The 13227-nt window shown below is 42.4% G+C and overlaps 1 non-coding gene across 1 annotated transcript; it reads right to left on the bottom strand.

The window, feature by feature from the left end:
• Positions 1 to 1727: 1727 nt before the first annotated feature.
• On the bottom strand, positions 1728 to 1833 carry LOC118483047. The gene has a single exon (XR_004869508.1). It is a non-coding gene; the product is annotated as a small nucleolar RNA R71 (small nucleolar RNA).
• Positions 1834 to 13227: the final 11394 nt, after the last annotated feature.

The raw sequence follows: 13227 nt of genomic DNA, 5'->3' as shown, positions 1-13227 counted from the left end.
ACAACCTCGCGTTTATCTAATCCGAGTACTTTGTTCCCTTTTATCACTTCAATCATATATACACGAGTTATGTCTATGTAACTCTTTCTAGTGGAATTACACACAACTGTTTAAAGAAACTGAACCCTAAGGTGATCATTGTTCTCTCCTAATTGTTTTACAACCAATTTTGATTTGAATTAGTTTTTAATTTAGTCTTCTAAAACAACAATCCAAACTCTTGAATTTTAATTTTTCTGCAATTTAGTCTAATAATTAGTTTAAGTACAAAGCTATACAATCGACACATCTTCCACATACTCCCTGAGTTCGATACCCTACTACCACTAACTACAGTTGTTTGGGGATTAAATTTGCGTGACCCACGACATCACGTCAAATTTTGGCGCCGCTGCCGGGGAGTAGTGCGCAACGTGTGTTAGTTTAATAGTTTTGTTTGTTATTTTCGGGTTTACGTTGGTTGTGTTTAGTGTGCAGGTACTTCAGGTGTATGCATACTAGAGGCTCTCACAGGTCATCACCGCTATCGTTGGATCCGGAAATTGAAAGAACGCTACGACAAAACCGAGTTTTAGTGCGAGAAAACAAAATCATTGGTTCACCCACTTCACCCATTACACCGAGAAACATAATGGCTGATTCTCAAATTCCACCTACAACCAGTCAATCATCCTCATCCTTTATACCTACTTCCACCCAACCATCACCAAACACTACATTACCTAATACCACTGCTGAATTTACACCATCCAGCTCCACCCAACCAATCACCACTCAAACTGAGCCTACCATCACCTACGATCCATCCACCACAATCCCACCATTATCTCACTTCTTTCCCCCAACTACGGGTCAATCATCATCCACCTTCAAAATTGCACCCAATTCAACTATCGTGCATACTACTTCATCTTTTAGACCACCACAACAACAGTCGGGCTTTCAGTATTCGACCATCCCATTTGGGCAGACCTCGGGAATTCAAGGAGATGGTTATGATGAGGGATTTGAAGATTATGAGGGTTATGAAGATGATGGGTACGGTTATGGAGGTTATGTTGATCAAGGGGAGTTTGGGTATTTGCAAAGTCAATCTCAAGGGATGGCAAGTGTTGGTGGAATGCCACAACAACAAATTATACCACAACACATTCGGCCAAGACCACAAGGGCCACCAATCCAACAACCCATTCCATTGCAACAAGTTAGGCCACAACATGTACACCCACAATTTCAAAGGCCGATTCAATACCCACCGATGCCCCAACAACCAATTGCACCACAAGGGCCTATACCAAGACCAATGGGTCCTATTCGTCCAAGGGGTCGATTGGGTGTTCCAAGAAGGCATCTTAGGGAACAAGCAAGGGGAATAGAGGAACATTTCAGGCCAATCATTACTCAAAACCCTTCACCGGTGGTTATTCCTCACAACAACCAAGGGAGAACTTTTGAAGTAAGAACAAATTCGTTGCAAAGTTTACCGAAGTACAAAGGGTTAGCAACGGAGGAGCCGTATTTCCATTTAGAGGCCTATGACTCAATTTGCAACACTTTTGGGAGTCAAGGTTTTTCGGCCGATGAAGTCAAGTTGGTCTTATTTCAGTTTTCTTTGGAGGATAAGGCAAAGAAGTGGTTCTACACCTTGCCTTCGGCATCTATTTACACTTGGGGGGAAATGCAACAAACTTTTTTAGACGAATTCTATACCGCCCAAAAGACTAATGATGCTAGAAAGGGGTTGAGGAGCTTCCAACAACAACATGGTGAGATGTTCCATGAAGCGTTCGAACGATTCAATATGATGATAAAGAATTTCCCTCACCATGGAATCGAATTGTGGGAGTTAATGAACGCCTTTCATGAGGGGTTGAGTGCCGAAGACGCACGTGATCTAATGTCTATCACCGGAGGGACGTTTGGAACGAACTATGAGAATGAAGATTGGGAGTTTTTGGAAAGCATGGCAACTACATCAAAAAGGAAAGCCCAAGCTTCAAGAAGAGCCCGACCAACCACTAACCGACCACAAGTGCATGCCATAGATGATGGTAATGTTCAAACCACTAACCAAATATATAATGTTTGTGCTTTGTGTAATGAAATAGGTCATGCGGCTGAAAACTGCCAAGGGATGTTGGAAGGGCAATACGAGGAAGTCCATGCGGTTCAAGGTCAAGGTCAAGGTCAAGGAGGTGGTAGGAACTACAACAACATGAATTCTAATACCTACCACCCCGGATTGAGGAACCACCCGAACTTTATGTCACACCCTGGCTTTGCGGAAGCGTGGTTAATTGGTGTGACTTCTCAATACCATAGCTTAACCATAACAAAGCTATATGAATTTAAAATATGCAAGATCATCCATTGATAATAAAATCAAAACATTGTCTTAACGGGTAACACCCAACAATCATACTTGTCTAAACATTACAAATGCAAACTTAAAGTAAACATGGTTCAGGGACTGTGACTTGTCCAGGAAAGAGTCACAAGCCTCGAACCCTGGATGACCTCGGGCCTAATGCAGCGGAAAACAAGCCATACCGCGCCAGATCGCTAATTTCCTGAAATACATGTAAGTTGAAAAATCAACAATAATGTTGAGCGAGTTCATGCGAAAGTGTGTAAACAAACCTTTATCTTTATCAAAAACCTGGTATGTAGCAAATAAGGAAAAAGAGATCACCAATGGTTTGCAAGGCCATTGATATGTGTGAAGTGCAAGTAGGGATGACTCAAACCTAGCGGATTTATGCGTCGGGCACTAAGTCACCCCGAGGTCCGTTCAGCTGGACCTGGGGCTGGGCTCGCTACACCCAGATAGATCTACCGCTCCTGTCCCTCGGTCCTACTATGAGGATTAATGGCCTCAAGTTTCCGCCTACCCACTCACATGATCTAAGTAACAAACCTCCTTACGCTAACCATACCATGTATAAACATATTCATAATCATTGTAACATGTATTTCACCCCCGCAGTTTAGAAAACTGAAAACAGTTAAGAGAAAAGGGGGACATGAACTCACAGTCAGTGCGTAGCTAAATCAAGCACTCCAAATGTCCGAAAGCTGTGCAACGACCTACATGTGCTAATTCTATTAGACGGATGGCCGTGCTTTAGCTTTATAGTTTAATTTTCGGGAAACAGTTAGACAACTGTTCCATGTATATAATTGGTAGTTAATCTCCTTCCCAAGGATGGGGGATTTAATACATGTGCGTTTATGATATTAAGTCTCACTTAATATATTTTATTTCTCATTCCAAAATATAATTATTTTTCTCAAAAATAATATATTTTCTCTTCACATAATACTTTCCAAAATAATACGTTGACAAATCCGCATCTATGAATATTTCCGTATAAAGCGTAAGTTACGTTTTGGCGATTTAGTGGTAATAGTAATTACTGTTGTAACTTATATGTTTGTCTTGTAGGCGTTGGTATTATTTTGGGTTCGACAAAGTTTGTAAATATTATTTTTACTCTAAAAATAATATTTATATATTTTCACAAAATAATCATAAACAGTGTGGTGAAAAATATATTTATCGAATAAATATTTATCACATTTAGTTTTTGTGAAAATCCCACCTCTGAATATTTGTAAATAAAGTCATGGTGAAATGTATTTTGAAAACATCTCAAAATACTTTAACACTTGCAAATAATTCTAAGTGTTAGATTTTAGAAAAATTTCGCCAGAGTTTCCCCTGTAACTGGAGGTGGCCACGCTTTCAAGCGTATCATTTTCTTTTACAAAATCACTTCAACAATTTCTTTAATCAACCAATCAAGTTCCGATACTTCAAACCAGTTTCAATACATTAAACTTGTAGACTAGTATGTAAAATCGCATTATTACATGAACTTGTAGTTTTTCCGAAAATCATAGTGTAGATCACCTTATATTTAGTGGATCTATGTATAAAATAGTTTGGTCTTGTAAAAACCCCGTTTTTGGAACAAATCATTCTTTACAACTTCCCGACAACTTTTGTAAAAATTGTTATTTTGTCGGATCTTTCGTTTCACAAGTGTTTATACACTTGTAGTTTGTAAAAATCATATTTATTAACACGTCATTCAACTTTTATAAACATGATTTTCTCGACACTTGGTTCTACGAATATACCACTTGTACATACGTAGATCGGCTCGTTTTAAATACTATTTTTAGCGTTAAAGTGCTTAAGTAATCTCTTAAGCGTTGTAAATAATATTTTTAGCGACACAATTTATTCTGCAAAGTGTCAGGAATAATTCCTCATATTTTGGCACTTTACTAATTAGCTAGAAGCTAGTATGTTGATAAAAGTGTTGTGTTTTGTGCTTAGAGTACTTTTTAGGCACATCCAATCTCTGTATCTTATTCCTAGAAACGCATTTATATAACCCTTGTATCCCTACACACACTATGGGTGTAGTAAAATATTTCTGGCTCATACAGGCCTTTAGAGGCAGTGTTTGCCTGATGCTGGCTATATCAGCATGTTCAATAGGTTATCCGTTCAAATGCTACTGTGCTTTTGTGCATCATGTTTGTCACTAGAGTTCAGTAAATAAATAATGTAGTGACGGAAATCAAAGTATGATGCAGATATGTACAAGTATCAACAATCAAGTAGCAGTTTATCAGAAATCTCAGTTAAGCACAGTAATTAGGCAACAATTAATAGTTAATTAAGTCATACGGATACCTGGTTTTGTGAGAGTTGTCACATTCTCCCCCCGTTAAATAAATTTCGTCCCGAAATTTTAAATTCTGCTTGTAGAAGCAGGGTTCTCAGGAAATAGGTGGGGGTATTTCTCTTTCATTCGGTCTTCACGCTCCCAGGTGAACTCAGGACCATGTCCAGCATTCCAGCGAACTTTGACGAGCTTGACACTGCTCCGGCGGGTCTTGTTAACTTTCCAATCCGTGACCTCGATAGGTTCTTCAACGAAGTGGAGCGTGTCATCAATTTGAATTTCGTCGGTAGGAATGGCAACGTTAACTTGAGTTGGACTTCTCTTCAGATTGGATACATGAAATGTATCGTGAACATTATTCAGTTCGGCAGGTAGATCCAACTTGTATGCTACGGTCCCAATTCTTTCCAAAACCTTGAAAGGACCAATGTAGCGCGGATTCAACTTCCCACGCTTCCCAAAGCGTGCCACACCCTTCCAGGGTGATACCTTTAACAAAACCATATCCCCAACCTCAAACTCCTGAGGTTTCCTTTTCAGATCTGCGTAGGTCTTCTGACGGTCACGAGCCGCACTAATGCGATCTCAGATTTGCGCAATCTTATCTGTAGTTTCCTGAACTACATCGGGACCTACCAATTGTCTATCACCTGTGTCAGACCAACAGAGCGGCGACCTGCACTTGCGCCCATATAACGCTTCGAATGGCGCGGCACCAATACTGGTGTGGTAGCTGTTGTTGTATGAAAATTCAACCAGGGGTAAATGCTTATCCCAGCTACCGCCTAAATCCATCACACATGCTCTCAGCATGTCCTCCAACGTCTGAATCGTCCGCTCACTTTGGCCGTCGGTCTGCGGGTGAAAAGCTGTGCTCATATTCAGCTTTGAGCCAAAAGCTTCCTGGAAGGATTGCCATATCCTCGATACGAACCTCCCATCTCTATCAGAAATAATCGAGAGAGGTACTCCATGGCGTGTAACAATCTCTCTCATGTAGATTTCAGCCAATTTGCTTGTATGATCCTTCTCGCGGATAGGTAAGAAGTGTGCTGACTTCGTTAAGCGATCCACTATCACCCAGATAGTGTCATGGCCTTTTGGCGTTCTTGGCAACTTCATAATAAAATCCATGGAGATTTCTTCCCACTTCCACTGGGGAATTTTTGGTTGCTGCAGAAGTCCCGAAGGCTTCTGGTATTCCGCCTTAACTTTGGCGCAAGTTAAACATTTGCTCACGTAAATAGCAACATCGCCCTTCATCCTAGGCCACCAGTAATAATCCTTAAGATCCTGGTACATCTTATCCGCTCCAGGGTGGATAGAGTACCGTGACTTGTGAGCTTCATCAAAGATAATCTCTCTTAAACCTCCAAACAGAGGAACCCAAATCCTTTTCCCAAAACATAACGTTCCTTCCTTGTTTGGCACCAATATCTTCTCCATCCCACGGAGATATTCTTCCTCAAGGGTTCCCTCCTTGAGAGCTTCCTTCTGTGCTGCACGAACGCGTGAGGAAAGGTTGGTTTGAATTATCATCTCCATAGCCCTAACCCTTATGGGCTTGATTCTCTCTTTACGACTTAGGGCATCAGCGACCACATTCGCCTTCCCTGGATGATACTTGATCTCGCAGTCGTAATCGTTCAACAACTCGACCCATCGCCTTTGCCTCATATTCAACTCCTTCTGATTGAATATATGCTGGAGGCTCTAGTGATCTGTGAAAATTGTACACTTTGTACCGTAAAGGTAGTGTCTCCAGATCTTTAAGGCAAAAACCACTGCGCCAAGCTCCAAATCATGAGTGGTATAGTTCTTTTCGTGCACCTTCAGTTGGCGTGATGCGTAGGCGATAACCTTTTGACGTTGCATCAACACACAACCCAATCCTTGACGCGATGCGTCGCAGTATACCACGAAATCGTCAGTGCCTTCTGGTAGAGCTAAGATTGGCGCGTTGCAAAGCTTATCTTTCAATATCTGAAACGCTTCATCCTGTTTGATTCCCCAATCAAACTTCTTATCCTTCTGCGTGAGGAGTGTCAACGGTTGAGCGATCTTTGAAAAGTCCTCGATGAACCTTCGATAATAGCCAGCCAAACCCAAGAATTGCCGAATCTCAGTTGGCGTCTTTGGCGTTTCCCAATCTTTGATCGCCTCGATTTTGGTTGGGTCCACATGAATCCCACCTTCATTTACTACATGTCCAAGAAATTGGACTTCTCGTAGCCAAAACTCACACTTAGAGAACTTGGCGTACAACTGTTCTTTCTTCAGCAGCTCCAGAATGGCTCTTAAATGCTGCTCGTGCTCAGCCTTCGTCTTTGAATAAATCAGAATATCATCGATGAATACAATCACGAACTTGTCCAGGTATGGCTTACAAACTCGGTTCATCAAATCCATGAACACTGCAGGTGCGTTTGTTAATCCAAACGGCATAACGAGGAACTCGTAGTGTCCATATCGAGTTCTGAAGGCTGTCTTCGGGATACTCTCCTCCTGTATCCGTAGCTGATGGTATCCAGATCGAAGATCGATCTTTGAATAGAAGTTTGAACCTTGTAGTTGGTCAAACAGATCATCGATTCTTGGCAGGGGATACCTATTCTTGATCGATAGCTTGTTCAACTCTCTGTAGTCAATGCACATACGGAAACTACAATCCTTCTTCTTCACAAACAAAACTGGAGCTCCCCAAGGCGAGAAGCTTGGTCGGATAAATCCCTTGTCTAACAACTCTTGAAGTTGTGTCGACAGTTCTTGCATCTCAGACGGGGCAAGTCTGTAAGGTGCCTTAGCCACAGGCGCGGCGCCTGGAACTAAGTCGATGCGAAACTCCACTTGCCTTTGAGGTGGCAAGCCAGGCAAGTCTTCTGGAAAGACTTCTGGGTACTCCCTCACGACAGGGATGTCTTCGATCTTCGGCCCAACAGCCTTTTTATCCATAATGTGTGCCAGAAAAGCAACACATCCTTTCTGCAGACACTTCCTTGCTTTCAGGCAGCTAATCATCCTTAACGGCGTCTCACGCTTCTCCCCATGAACAACAATGGTCTCACCATCATCGGTCGGGATACGAATTATCTTCTCGTGACAAACTATCTCTGCTTTGTTACTTGATAACCAATCCATCCCTACTACCACGTCGAAGCTTTCCAACTGGACTGGTAGTAGATCGAGAGCAAACTCACGCTCTCCCAACTCGACTACGCAACCTCGAGTCGCCTCGTTAGTTTCTACTAACTTCCCATTCGCCAATTCAATTGAGTATCTAATTTACTAGCAGTTAAACCAAGCATATTCTTAAATTCTAATGATACGAAGCTATAATCGGCACCCATTTCACACAAGATAGATGCGAAAGTTTTGGTTGTTAAAGAACGTACCAGTAATCATGCCTGGATCCTGGCATGCTTCACAAACTCCGATGCTGGGTGTTCTCTCACGGCCTTGTTTCAATTCCGGGCATTCTCTCTTAAGATGTCCAATGTCCCCACAATGGAAGCATCCTAGCACTCGGCCATTTCCTTTCCTGCTTCCACCTTGAGCGTTGTTACGATTTTCTCCTTGTTTGGGACTCTTCATCCCACAACCATCCTTGTTGTGCCTTTTCCTCCCGCACCTAGGCTTCCGACATCCACATTCATGGTGATACTTGCACCCAGCACGTCTTGCTTTAGTTTCTAAGCAAATCTTATCATTGGCCTGTCTGTTGTTAGGGCAATCTTTCTTGAAATGCCCTTTGTCTCCGCAGTCAAAACAACCTCGAATAGATCTTTGTTCATCATTATTTGTTTGGGTATCTTCGGTAAGCTTCCTTTTGTTCTTTCCAGATGACTCTACCTGAGTCCCCCTATCAGGGTTTGCAAGTTTTTCTAGTCTAATGGCTTCCGTAACGAGTGCCAAACCCATCTTGCTTGCAGCAATAGTTGTTGGTGGCGTAGATGCTGCCATTAAGCTCATGACTTCTGGTGCCAGTTCCCAAATGAATTGTCCCAATTTCCTCATTTCTGGTTCCGCTAAGTGGGGAATAACTCGTGCCAAGTCATGAAGTTTTTGCATGTATCCCAACATTTTTGGACCTTCCATTATCAGGCTCTGGAATTCCCCTTCCAACTTCTGGGTTTCCTCTTTGGAGCAATACTTCTCATGCATCATTCCCTTCAGTTCATCCCATGATAATGCATATGCTGCGGTTTCGCCTTTCATTTGAACCTGAAGGTACCACCATAGTCGAGCTCCATCTTGAAACAACCCAGAAACGTATAGGACTTGTTGTTCTGGCGTACAACCACTCATTCGAAAGATGGAATCCATACTTTCTATCCATTTCACAAAAGCTATGGCACCTCTAGTGCCGTCGAACTTCGGAGGCTTGTAGTTGAGGAAGTGCCAGTAGGGACAACCGTTATTTTCCGAGGTACCTCCGTTGCGCTCGGAGTGATGGGCCTCGTATTGTGCGATGACTGCAGTAATGATTTCCTGAAGTTTCGCCTCGTTGGTGGGTATGCGCATTTCGCGTCTTGGTGGCATCTTCTAAAAGATGTTTCACATAGGTTAGGTCGTAGCAGGTAAAATGTATGTATTCAACAATATCAGCACATAACATCTCATGCTATCAATAAATCAGCCACATAACATCTCATGTCATAGAACATAAACCATAGATCAAACATCACAAGTGATGAGAATACTGCGATTGCATTACCACAAATCGAGACCACAATGTAAAGCTTATATGTACATAACTGTATCGTACAACAATAATGACTTAGTAGGGGACGACCCTAGGCAAGTCGTGCGATTTCTGGACATGTTAAGGAATCTCGGGTCTCTTCATTTTCAAATTCCAGAACTCCACCTTAAGCTTCTGAATTCCAGTCCTAGAACAACATTTCTTCTCAATCATTTCCTTGAGCTCGTCCCAGCTCAGTGCATAAGTAGCTTCTGTGCTAAGGGCCTGAACATGATGGTCCCACCATGAGAGTGTGCCGTCTAGTAATGACCTTGAGGTAAAGGTATCACTCCATTTGGGGCGAACAGTTTGTCTTTCTTAGAATGGAGTCAATCTTTTCGGGCCAACGAACAAATGCAATGGCGCTTTCTGTTTCGTCGAAGTTCAAAGGCTTGCAGTTTAGGAACTGCTTATAGGTGCGGTCAGCTAGGGATTATTTCCAATAGTGCCATTGCTGTGCTAAAAGCGGAGAGCTTCATGTCGTGCAATTGCCTGTGAGTTGCGTTTTTGCAGCTCGGCTCCTATCCTTGGCAACATACTGGTGTTTGTGTCACGCCTGGGTGGCATTCTCTTCTGCCGGAATGGCATGAAGTGGGTTAGACAACTTTCCAATCGTCTATGAGATACATAGCACCGTAAGCCATCATGTACTCACCCAATTTTACACATACATATACTCAATGAATGGGTGGGGAAATAAATGTTCTGAGCCTTCTCATAGGCTTGTTGCTTGAAATAGAATGAACTCGAGGCTTCATCGCCTTGGTCATTCGTGTTCGAGCTATTTCCTGCTACATTGGTTGTCATAAGCTTGACCCGCAGAGTCAACCAGGATTTCTGTGCACTACAAGTCGTTATTACGTGGGCCCCCGTAATAATAAATTGTCTTGCACAGTTACCCCACATTTTCTCTCGTCCAAGCAGATGATCAATCAAGGAGCAACAGCAGGTGCATCGGCATGAACAGGGTCATGCTCCAATGCGGTGTTAGGAGCAACGCCTGGCTCAGGGGCCACGGCTGGCTCCGGATCAACAAACTCCATCTCAAAATTAGCTGGATCAACCATCATGGAGGGTTACAGGATCCTCCAAGGGCTGGTTTAAGTGTATGAACTCAAGGTCATGGTCTGGATCAACACCAGGTGGAAGAACAAGATCACCCTCAATACTGTGATCAAACTCAAGCGGTGTGCGGGAAACGGTGCAGCTGATGATGCCGTATCAGGGTCGGCGTCGAGTGAATGGTGCTGCACTCCCTGTATGCGAAAATGCGGATGCCAGGAACTCAAATGAGTCTGGGACAGGGGAATGGGCATAAGTTTCCCCTGCAGGAGCGTCCGCAAGCAGTAGGTTAATACCAGCAGCAATAGGGCCTCGCCCTCAAATGGGTCCTCTTTCTAGTAGATCGTTATCGTCGTCAGAGGCCACGTCGGGGGGGGGGGGCATATCAACAATGGGATAAGCGGCAAGGGGTACAGGAACAGGGATCACCACGAGTGGCAAATTCCCAACAAGATGGCCATCAGTAGGCTCTGCTACGACATCAGGCAGCGCAAAAGGGGCTGGAAGTCGTCATCGTCTATGCCGGTAGTATCGGAAATGTACACCTCGTGCTCCGATGCAACTATGTCGTCTGATACTATGGCCATGGGATTCGTAGTGTCCATCCTTCTAGTACATGGTGAAAGCATGACGTTTGTAACACAAACACATATACGTATAATAATCAATCATATATTCATGTAAACATGTAAGTCAACAATAAACAATCAAATAATTCTCCTAGTCCCACTAGCCTCCCAGTCTCCTAGACTGACATTCCTAGTCCCACTAGCCAAATTCCTCCCAGTCTCTAAGACTGCTCTATCATCCACCTCGACCTCTTAGATCGAGCCTCGGCCTCCAAGACCGAGCCTCAGCCTCCAAGACTGAGCCTAAAACAACAAACATCTACCTCGATCTCTAAGATCGAGCCTCGGCCTCCAAGACCGAGCCTCAGCCTCCAAGACTGAGCCTAACATAAATAACATCTACCTCGATCTCTAAGATCGAGCCTCGGCCTCCAAGACCGAGCCTCAGTCTTCAGGACTGAGCCTAATAATGAATAAATGAAATGTGCTCAACATTTGTTTGTAAAAACGTTTTGGATCTGGACTTAAGTGGTATGCAGAAAATGTTTTCGTGAGAGCCCTAGTGATCATAGTCTAGACTCGAGAAGGAATCCTAGTTCGCTATGATCAGAGCTCTGATACCAAGCTGTCACACCCTGGCTTTGCGGAAGCGTGGTTAATTGGTGTGACTTCTCAATACCATAGCTTAACCATAACAAAGCTATATGAATTTAAAATATGCAAGATCATCCATTGATAATAAAATCAAAACATTGTCTTAACGGGTAACACCCAACAATCATACTTGTCTAAACATTACAAATGCAAACTTAAAGTAAACATGGTTCAGGGACTGTGACTTGTCCAGGAAAGAGTCACAAGCCTCGAACCCTGGATGACCTCGGGCCTAATGCAGCGGAAAACAAGCCATACCGCGCCAGATCGCTAATTTCCTGAAATACATGTAAGTTGAAAAATCAACAATAATGTTGAGCGAGTTCATGCGAAAGTGTGTAAACAAACCTTTATCTTTATCAAAAACCTGGTATGTAGCAAATAAGGAAAAAGAGATCACCAATGGTTTGCAAGGCCATTGATATGTGTGAAGTGCAAGTAGGGATGACTCAAACCTAGCGGATTTATGCGTCGGGCACTAAGTCACCCCGAGGTCCGTTCAGCTGGACCTGGGGCTGGGCTCGCTACACCCAGATAGATCTACCGCTCCTGTCCCTCGGTCCTACTATGAGGATTAATGGCCTCAAGTTTCCGCCTACCCACTCACATGATCTAAGTAACAAACCTCCTTACGCTAACCATACCATGTATAAACATATTCATAATCATTGTAACATGTATTTCACCCCCGCAGTTTAGAAAACTGAAAACAGTTAAGAGAAAAGGGGGACATGAACTCACAGTCAGTGCGTAGCTAAATCAAGCACTCCAAATGTCCGAAAGCTGTGCAACGACCTACATGTGCTAATTCTATTAGACGGATGGCCGTGCTTTAGCTTTATAGTTTAATTTTCGGGAAACAGTTAGACAACTGTTCCATGTATATAATTGGTAGTTAATCTCCTTCCCAAGGATGGGGGATTTAATACATGTGCGTTTATGATATTAAGTCTCACTTAATATATTTTATTTCTCATTCCAAAATATAATTATTTTTCTCAAAAATAATATATTTTCTCTTCACATAATACTTTCCAAAATAATACGTTGACAAATCCGCATTTATGAATATTTCCGTATAAAGCTTAAGTTACGTTTTGGCGATTTAGTGGTAATAGTAATTACCGTTGTAACTTATATGTTTGTCTTGTAGGCGTTGGTATTATTTTGGGTTCGACAAAGTTTGTAAATATTATTTTTACTCTAAAAATAATATTTATATATTTTCACAAAATAATCATAAACAGTGTGGTGAAAAATATATTTATCGAATAAATATTTATCACATTTAGTTTTTGTGAAAATCCCACCTCTGAATATTTGTAAATAAAGTCATGGTGAAATGTATTTTGAAAACATCTCAAAATAGTTTAACACTTGCAAATAATTCTAAGTGTTAGATTTTAGAAAAATTTCGCCAGAGTTTCCCCTGTAACTGGAGGTGGCCACGCTTTCAAGCGTATCATTTTCTTTTACAAAATCACTTCAACAATTTCTTTAA

The sequence above is a fragment of the Helianthus annuus genome, chromosome 1 (assembly GCF_002127325.2).
Source record: "Helianthus annuus cultivar XRQ/B chromosome 1, HanXRQr2.0-SUNRISE, whole genome shotgun sequence".
Taxonomy (NCBI): Eukaryota; Viridiplantae; Streptophyta; class Magnoliopsida; order Asterales; family Asteraceae; genus Helianthus; species Helianthus annuus.
Note: the sequence above shows the minus strand (reverse complement) of the source record. Positions and strands in the feature narration are given on the sequence as shown.